This window comes from Bubalus bubalis, chromosome 17 (assembly GCF_019923935.1).
Source record: "Bubalus bubalis isolate 160015118507 breed Murrah chromosome 17, NDDB_SH_1, whole genome shotgun sequence".
NCBI lineage: Eukaryota > Metazoa > Chordata > Mammalia > Artiodactyla > Bovidae > Bubalus > Bubalus bubalis.
Genome location: NC_059173.1, coordinates 40,814,140 through 40,823,061, shown reverse-complemented (window position 1 = coordinate 40,823,061; position 8,922 = coordinate 40,814,140).

Below are 8,922 nucleotides of genomic sequence, written 5' to 3'. Positions count from 1 at the left end.
GCTCCACTTCTAATTCTCGTTCTCTAGTTATTCTCATCACAGGTGAAGTTACTTCCTCCATGAAGTCTTGAACCCCTCAAAGTCATCAGTAGATGGTGTTTGGATTCAAATTCTTCCAAACTCCCGCTAATGTTGATATTTTGACCTTGTCCCACAAATCACAAATGTCTCAACGGCATCTATAATGGTGAATCTTTTCAAGAATTTTTTCAATTGACTTTGTCCAGATTCATGAGGGCAATCACTCTCTACACCATCTATAGCCTCCTGAAATGTATTTATTTCTTAAATAATAAAACATGAGAGTATAAATCTCCTTGATTCATGGACTGCAGAATGGATGTTTTGTTAACATGCATAAAAGCACATCAATCCTGTATATCTCCATCAGAGTTCTTGGGTGACTGTGTGCATTATCCATGAGCAGTAATATTTTGAAAGCAATCTTTTTTTTTTTTTTTTTCCTGAGGAGTAGGTCTCAACAGTGAGACTGTAAATATTCAGTAAACCATGCTGAAAACAGATCTGCTGTCATTCAGACTTCTTTGTTCCATTTACAGAGAACAGACAGATTTAGCAGATTTAAGAGTAAATTAGTAGATTTTGGATTTTGGTGGTAGTAAATAAGCACTGGCTTCAACTTAAAGTCACCAGTTGCATTAGCCTCTAATAAGAGAGTCAGCCTCTCCTTTGAAGGTTTGGAGCCAATGGTATTGACTTTTCCTCTCTAGCTATGAAGTCTTTGCTAGCTATGAAAGTTCTGGATGGCATCAGTTTCCAATATACACTATTTTCTTTATATTTAAAACCTGCTGTTTAGTGTAACTGTATTCATTAAATATCTTAGCTAGATCTTCTGGATAACTTGTTGCAACTTCTATATCAGCACTTACTGCTTCACCTTGCACTGAAATGTTGCAGACAGTTTCTCTCCTTAAACCTCATGAACCAACCTCTGCTAGCTTCAAACTTTTCTCTGTAGTTTCTTCACCTCTCTCAATCTTTACAGAATTGAAGAGAATTATAGCCTTGCTCTGGATTAGGTTTTGGCTTAAGGGAATTTTGTAGCTGGTTTGATCTATTCAGACCATTAAAATTTTTTCTCTATGTTTCAGCAGTATGCCTATTTCACTTTCTTATTCATATATTCATTGGAGTAGCACTTTTAATTTCCTTAAAGAATCTTTCCTTTGCAATCACAATGCAGGTGTTTGGCATAAGAGCTCTAGCTTTCAGTCTTATCTTTCAATCTGCCCTTCTCACTAAGCTTCATCATTTCTAACTTTTCATTTAAAATGAGAGACACACAAGCCTTCCTTTCACTTGTGCACTTAGAGGCCATTGTAGGGTCATTCAGGCTTCCCAGGTGGAGCTGGTTGTAAAGAACTCACCTGCCAATGCAGGAGACGTAAGAGATGCAGGTTTAATCCTTGGGTCAGGAAGATACCCCAGAGGAGGGCATGGCAACCCAGTCCAGTATTCTTGCCTGGAGAATCCTCATGGACAGAGGAGCCTGGAAGGCTACAGTCCATAGGGTCTCAAAGAGTTGGACATGGCTGACGACCACGCATGCATGCACATAGGGTCATTCACTGGCCTAATTTCAATACTGCTGCATCTTAGGGAGGCCCAAGAAGAGGAGAGAGATGGGGGAATGGCCTGTTTGTAGATTAGTCAAACACACGCATATATAGATTGAGTTCTCTATCTTGTATGGGTGTGGTCTGTGCTGTCCCCAAATGATTACGATGATAACATCAAAGATTACTGATCATTGATCACTATAAAAATATAATAACATAAAACATTAAATATTGCAAGATACAGAAACACACAGTAAGCAAATGTTTTTGGAAAAAAATGATGCCAAAAGATGTTTTTGCAGAGAGTTACCAAAAACCTTCAAATAGCAATAACACTATCTGCAAAGCACAATAAGACAAAGTGCAAAGAAACAAGGTATGCATGTGCATAAGGGCGCCAAGGGGAGTCGTCGTTTATGCTTTATTTCCTTAGCAAATTATGGTTTATTCACACAGGTTGAGGATAAACCACTCATATTGTTTATTTCTCAGATAAAACTTAGAAATGAATATTAGAAATTTACAATTTCCAACACAATAACCTCAAAGTCCTTAATTGTTTAACCCCACTGTGACTATTCTATATGTATTCCAAACTTGCCCCTTCAGAGCTTCAGCAAGATTGGTTCATCCCCTAGTAGTGCTAACCTAAAAGCTCAACATTCAGAAAATGAAGATCATGGCATCCGGTCTCATCACTTCATGGGAAATAGATGGGGAAACAGTGGAAACAGTGGCAGACTTTATTTTTGGAGGCTCCAAAATCACTGCAGATGGTGACTGCAGCCATGAAATTAAAAGACGCTTACTCCTTGGAAGGAAAGTTATGACCAGCCTAGGTAGCATATTCCAAAGCAGAGACATTACTTTGCCAACAAAGGTCTGTCTAGTCAAGGCTATGGTTTTTCCTGTGGTCATGTATGGATGTGAGAGTTGGACTGTGAAGAAGGCTGAGCACCGAAGAATTGATGCTTTTGAACTGTGGTGTTGGAGAAGACTCTTGAGAGTCCCTTGGACAGCAAGGAGATCCAACCAGTCCATTCTGAAGGAGATCAGCCCTGGGATTTCTTTGGAAGGAATGATGCTAAAGCTGAAACTCCAGTACTTTGGCCACCTTATGCGAAGAGTTGACTCATTGGAAAAGACTCTGATGCTGGGAGGGATTATGGGCAGGAGGAGAAGGGGATGACAGAGGATGAGATGGCTGGATGGCATCACTGACTCAATGGACGTGAGTCTCAGTGAACTCCGTGAGTTGGTGATGGACAGGGAGGCCTGGCGTGCTGCGATTCATGGGGTCTCAAAGAGTCGGACACGACTGAGCGACTGAACTGAACTGAACTGAAGACTAGATGAACCTGAATTATGCTGACCCAAGCAAGGTCACAAGGAGAAGGCAATGGCAACCCACTCCATTACTCTTGCCTGGAAAATCCCATGGGTGGAGGAGCCTGGTAGGCTGCAATCCATGGGGTTGCAAAGAGTCGGACACAACTGAGCGACTTCCCTTTCATTTTTCACTTTCATGCATTGGAGAAGGAAATGGCAACCCACTCCAGTGTTCTTGCCTGGAGAATCCCAGGGACAGGGGAGCCTGGTGGGCTGCCATCTATGGGGTCACACAGAGTTGGACACGACTGAAGTGACTTAGCAGCAGCAGCAAGCAAGTTCAGAAATATTTTTAACATCCTGTAGAAGGCAATGGCACCCCACTCCAGTACTCTTGCCTGGAAAATCCCATGGACAGAGGAGCATGGAAGGCTGCAGTCCTTGGGGTCCCAGAGGGTCAGACATGCCTGAGCGACTTCACTTTCACTTTTCACTTTCATGCTTTGGAGAAGGAAATGGCAACCCACTCCAGTGTTCTTGCCTGGAGAATCCCAGGGACGGGGGAGCCTGGTGGGCTGCCGTCTATGGGGTTGCACAGAGTCGGACACGACTGAAGTGACTTAGCAGCAGCAGCAGCAGTTTACCTTTATAAGCAGAAGCTGTGCTACTCTAGAGATAGGTTTAGGGGACGTGACACTACAGTAAAAAATAGTGCACATCTTAACTTGTTTCTGTTATTTTCAGATTAGGGCAATATTTTTTTAATTAAATAATGTTTCCATATCTTGGCTTTAAAACATTATTATATATATTTTTGTAGATTCTGCCATATTATTTATTTAAAAAAATATAAAGACTCAAAGCCATAATGAGATTAAGAGTCTGCTACTATTGAATCAGGGAAACTCTGATTCTACCCTGATGAATTATGCCATAGAAAATGAGGATTTTTAGGTTAACATCAAAGAATAATTCAGAAAGTTTGTTTAAAGCATCTGCTCCTGTGTGGAGACGGCAATGGCACCCCACTCCAGTACTCTTGCCTGGAAAATCCCATGGACAGAGTAGCCTGGTAGGCTGCAGTCCATGGGGTCGTGAGGAGTCGGACACGACTGAGTGACTTCACTTTCACTTTTCACTTTCATTCAGTGGAGAAGGCAATGGCAACCCACTCCAGTGTTCTTGCCTGGAGAATCCCAGGAATGGTGAAGACTGGTGGGCTGCCATCTATGGGGTTACACAGAGTCGGACACGACTGAAATGACTTAGCAGCAGCAGCAGCAGCTTCTGTGTAGATATAGATGGGGAAGAAGAGCCCATTGTAAAGATGATCTCAGACCAAAAAGCAAAGGTGGGGCCCCAGAAGGCAAAAGCTATAAGGTTTTACAGGAAAAAATGATTAGTCAAAGTAAACAAGTTTCTGCTATATTCAGAATTCATGTTTGTAGCACTGTTTGGCCTAGCATTATTGAATAAATGGGTAAAATCTTACACCTGATTTGCTTCTTGGAGAAAAAAATAACAGCACAGGGAAAACAAACAAAGACCACAACTAACCTAAAACAAAGAAAAAAAAGTGTAAAGTGGAGTTTAAAGAAAATGCTAAATACCTTGATCTTTCAAATTACTGGATAGGCTAGGGAGAGATCCCTCCCCTGAAAACTTGCTTGCAGTTACTAGAGCAGTATATATCATTAAGAAAGTAGAATGGCAAATTGCTTAGAAACAAAATTTGAGATTCATTTTTTAAAATTGGGAAATAAACATTCTGCTCTAGATTAAGGACTAGTCCAGAATATCTGAAGCACACTGACCTATAAAATCACCATCACTCCTGGTAATATTAGATGAAAGCATGATTAGAAATCTCTATAAGCTGACCCTTGAACAACATGAATTTGATTTTTTTTTTCTGATTGTTTTTTCATTTTTTTAATTAGATTTTTTATTATTTTTTTAATTTTATTTTATTTTTAAACTTTACAATATTGTATTGGTTTTGCCAAATATCGAAATGAATCCGCCACAGGTATACATGTGTTCCCCATCCTGAACCCTCCTCCCTCCCCATACCATCCCTCTGGGTCATCCCAGTGCACCAGCCCCAAGCATCCAGTATCGTGCATCGAACCTGGACTGGCGACTCGTTCCATATATGATATTATACGTATTTCAATACCATTCTCCCACATCATCCCACCCTCTCCCTCTCCCACAGAGTCCAAAAGACTGTTCTATACATCAGTGTCTCTTTTGCTGTCTCGTATACAGGGTTATTGTTACCATCTTTCTAAATTCCATATATATGCGTTAGTATACTGTATTGGTGTTTTTCTTTCTGGCTTACTTCACTCTGTATAATAGGCTCCAGTTTCATCCACCTCATTAGAACTGATTCAAATGTATTCTTTTTAATGGCTGAGTAATACTCCATTGTGTATATGTACCACTGCTTTCTTATCCATTCATCTGCTGATGGACATCTAGGTTGCTTCCATGTCCTGGCTATTATAAACAGTGCTGCGATGAACATTGGGGTACACGTGTCTCTTTCCCTTCTGGTTTCCTCAGTGTGTATGCCCAGCAGTGGGATTGCTGGGTCATAAGGCAGTCCTACTTCCAGTTTTTTAAGGAATCTCCACACTGTTCTCCATAGTGGTTGTACTAGTTTGCATTCCCACCAACAGTGTAAGGGGATTCCCTTTTCTCCACATCCTCTCCAGAATTTATTGCTTGTAGACTTTTGGATCGCAGCCATTCTGACTGGCGTGAAATGGTACCTCATAGTGGTTTTGATTTGCATTTCTCTGATAAAGAGTGATGTTGAGCATCTTTTCATGTGTTTGTTAGCCATCTGTATGTCTTCTTTGGAGAAATGTCTATTTAGTTCTTTGGCCCATTTATTGATTGGGTCATTTATTTTTCTGGAGTTGAGCTGTAGGAGTTGCTTGTATATTTTTGGGATTAGTTGTTTGTCAGTTGCTTCATTTGCTATTATTTTCTCCCATTCTGAAGGCTGTCTTTTCACCTTGCTTATCGTTTCCTTTGTTGTGCAGAAGCTTTTAAGTTTAATTAGGTCCCATTTGTTTATTTTTGCTTTTATTTCCAATATTCTGGGAGGTGGGTCATAGAGGATCCTGCTGTGATGTATGTCGGAGAGTGTTTTGCCTATGTTCTCCTCTAGGAGTTTTATAGTTTCTGGTCTTACGTTGAGATCTTTAATCCATTTTGAGTTTATTTTTGTGTATGGTGTTAGAAAGTGCTCTAGTTTCATTCTTTTACAAGTGGTTTTCCAGTTTTCCCAGCACCACTTGTTAAAGAGATTGTCTTTAATCCATTGTATATTCTTGCCTCCTTTGTCAAAGATAAGGTGTCCATATGTGCGTGGATTTATTTGAACTGAACAGGTCCATGTATATGCAGACTTTTTCCAGTAGTGTGTACTATGGTAGTACATGATCCAATGCATGGTTTTTTGAATCTGAGGATGCAGAACTTCAGATATGGAGAAACTAAGATATGAAGGGTCAGTTATAACTTATACATGGATTTTTGACTGTGTGGAGGGTGGGGGCCCCTAATCCTGCATTGTTCAAGGGTTAAATGTAATCACAAAGTATCGCCTCTCAGTATACTAATTGAGTGCAAAGAAAATACAGTAAATTTATAGTAAAGAAATCTTCCAGATATCACCATCATTGAATGATCAATTTATAATAATTAGTAGTGGGACAAATCAACAGCATGTTTTTTGATATGATATACTGAGAGTATAAAATCACTTCTGTGGCACTCCATCAAAATACAAAATCTGAAGATAATTATAGGGAAATAAAACTAAACTGAGAAACTGTCTGTATTCCACATAAGAATCGAGATCTTGAAAGACATACTGAAGATCTGTTCCAAATTAAAGGAGATTAAACAGCATCACAGTCTCATGTGAATATGGACTGAATCGTTGACCAAGTAAAGGACATTATTGGAGAAAACAGTCAAAACTTGAATAATATCTATAGATTAGGTCATTTTATTATGTCAGTGGCATCTTTCTGATTTTTATAATTGTACTTTGGTTATGCAAGAGAGTCCTTGTTTCTAGGAAATTACAGACAGGAGAAGCCATGTCTGTCATTTATTTTGAAATGGTTCAGAAAGCTTCATGTACTCTATGTATTTTGTGTGGTAAACTGTTCATATTTGAGGAATCTCAGTGTAAACAGGCATTCTTTTAATTAGTTTTCAATGTATCAATAAGTCTATTATTTCTAGATGAAATGTTAAAAAAAAAAGAAAAGAAAATCATTGCTAATCAAAAGTTGCTAGTTCTGAATGATTCATTCTCTCATATCTGCTAAAATCATAGTAATTTTGCCCAGACTTAGCTGACTTCCTCCCAAGAAATCCTGGCTAGTATTTTTGTCAGTCACACCTCACATAGTTTTGTCAGTCATGGTTCACATGTTTTTGCTTTATAAAATCTTATTCTGGCTACTGATTTTATTAGAAATTCCTTAGTGCAAAATAGTCTGACCTTATCCAGAAGGACACATTTACCAAATGTTTTCTGAGCCCTTTCATCTGAAAGCATTGAAAGTGTCTACTGAAGCAAAAGTGAAGAGAGAAGTACAGTCAGACATGTGGATAACATGGCCTCTTAGGGACAGTAAAGTTCTAAGGCAGAATTTTTTCAACTAACAAAATTTTATAATCCTTCGTATCAGTTTCTCTGAAAAGCCAAGTTATTTGTAAAAGATATGCTAGGAACCCATGTTTATATTATGAGATCTATTCTTTTGGTCATATCAGATTAGGCAATAGTATATATTTAAACTTAACAGAGTGAACAAATTGACTGGCTAAGGAGTGGTCTGATCTTAAAAAAAAAAAAAAAGTCAACTCAGAAATACATACAGTAATAGGCCCTGGAGTTGAAGTTTCACTGAGAGTCAAGGCTTGAAATAGCACCACAATAAACATAAGTAAAGTTAAGGAAAAACACAGACTCTGAATCAGCAGAGAAATCACATCCCCAGATAGGAGATTCCAGTAGAAAAAGAGACTATGTTTCCTTCTGGAACGGAAACAGACATTCACCACCTCATATCCTGATATATTAAACCCTCCAAAAGTCACACGTGTGACTTTTCCTGTGAACCTCCCACTGCCTTTTCAGTAAATTCTATTTTGGGCTAGTCTTAGTTTCTCTTCCTTGAAACAGCAGACACATAGATTTTTTCTAATCTTAATGTTCAAAACTAATTGCTGAAGCAGTGACCATATAATAGATGGCAGAGTTTTTAAAAATACATAAACCAAAATCAAAAAATGATCAGCAATCCATAATACTCTTAAATATAATATATTTGCATACCATTAGGTTGTTGTTGTTTAGTCTCTAAGTCATGTCCGACTTTGAGACCCCATGGGCTGCAGCCTGCCAGGTTCCTCTGTCCATGGGATTTCCCAGGCAAGACTAATGGAGTGGGTTACTATTTCCTTCTCCAAGGGATCTTCCTGACCTAGGGATTGAACCTGTGTTTCCTGCATTGACAGGCAGATTCTTTACCACTGTTCTACCAGTGAAGCCCTACTATTAGGTAGAGAGACTATAAAACTAACGGTTAGGCTATTTGGATTACAGTTCTGGTTCTGTCACTTGTCAGCTAAATTGCTTTGAGTAATCATTTTTTTAAACATACGAACACTAATCTCTTTTCTTTCTGTAAGCTGAGAAAACTCCTGTCCATATTACTGAGCTGGGAGAATAGATTACACAATAAAGTTTACAGTATTATTTTTAATTACCTGTCACTTTCTAAGGGCTTCCCTAGTGGCTCAGTGGAGAAGGCAATGGCACCCCACTCCAGTACTCTTGCCTGGAAAATCCCATGGACGGAGGAGCCTGGTAGGCGGCAGTCCACGGGGCTGCTAATAGTCGGACACGATGGAGTGACTTCACTTTCACTTTTCACTTTCATGCATTGGAGAAGGACATGGCAACCCACTC